The sequence below is a fragment of the Chrysochloris asiatica genome, unplaced genomic scaffold, assembly GCF_000296735.1.
Source record: "Chrysochloris asiatica unplaced genomic scaffold, ChrAsi1.0 scaffold00071, whole genome shotgun sequence".
NCBI lineage: Eukaryota > Metazoa > Chordata > Mammalia > Afrosoricida > Chrysochloridae > Chrysochloris > Chrysochloris asiatica.
Window position 1 is genome coordinate 95463 of NW_006408589.1, and position 1213 is coordinate 96675.

Consider the following 1213-nt stretch of genomic DNA (forward strand, 5'->3'; position numbering starts at 1 on the left):
TCTCTTCCTATCAGCTGGTAGCTTCACTCTCCACTCTAGTCCTCTGTGGCCACGCCTTTCTTGTCTTCTTAATGACCTTTTCCTTTCTTCTTGTATGCTGTTTTGATGTTATGCCACAACTCTTCTGGTCTGTGGTCTTTAGTGTCTAATGCATCAAATCTGTTCTTCCAATGATCTGTAAGTTCAGGTGGGATATGATCAAGGTCCTATTTTAGCTCTTGTGGACTAGTTTTAATTTCTTCAGCTTAAGCCTGAACTTGCATAGGAGCAATTGATGGTCTGCTCCAGAGTTGTCCTCTGGCCTTGCTTTGGCTGATGATCTGAAGCTTGTCCACCTCCTTTTTCCACAGATGTAACCAATTTGATTTCTGTGTATTCCATCTAGTGAGATCCATGTGTATAATCATCTTTTAAGTTGTTAAAAGAAGTCATTGGTCTCGCAAAATTCTATCATGCGATTTCCAGCACCATTTCAATCAAAGGTCTTATATTCCAACTACTATCCTTCCTCTTTGTTTCCAACCTTCGCATTCCAGTCACCAGTAATTATCTGTACATTTTGGTTGCATGATTGATCAATTTCAGATGGAAGAAGTTGGTAGAATTCTTTTATTTCATCCTCACTGGATTTAGTGGTTGGTGTATACATTTGAATAATAGTGGTATTAAGTGGGCTTCCTTGTAGGGGTATGGATACATTTGATATGTTCTTTTGGATGATGAATGTGACTCCATTGCTCCTCAATGTGTCATTCTGGGTATAGTAAACCATATGATTGTTAAGTTCAAAATGGTCAATACTAGTCCATTTTAGCTTACTAATGCCTAGGATAACAATGTTTATGCATTTCATTTCATTTTTGACAATTGGTGATTTTTGTACAGTCACATCTTTTACCTTCCATGTTCTGATTATTAATGGATGTTTACAGCTATTTCTCTTCATTTTGAGTTGTTCCCCCATTAGCAAATGAAGGTCCTGAAGGCTTTACTCCATTTGCATCATCAGTCTACTGTACTTTAAGGAGACACCTCTTCCCTAGTGGAAATTTGAGTGCCTTCTAGCACTGTGTCTGACAATATTGTGGTGCTCTTCATCATGTTTCAACATTCAGTATTCTATACTGTTATTCATAAGGTTTTCAGTGACTAAATTTTTGGAAGTAGTCTGTCTTTTTATCTTCAAAGTCTGTCTTTGTCTGGAAGCTCAGCC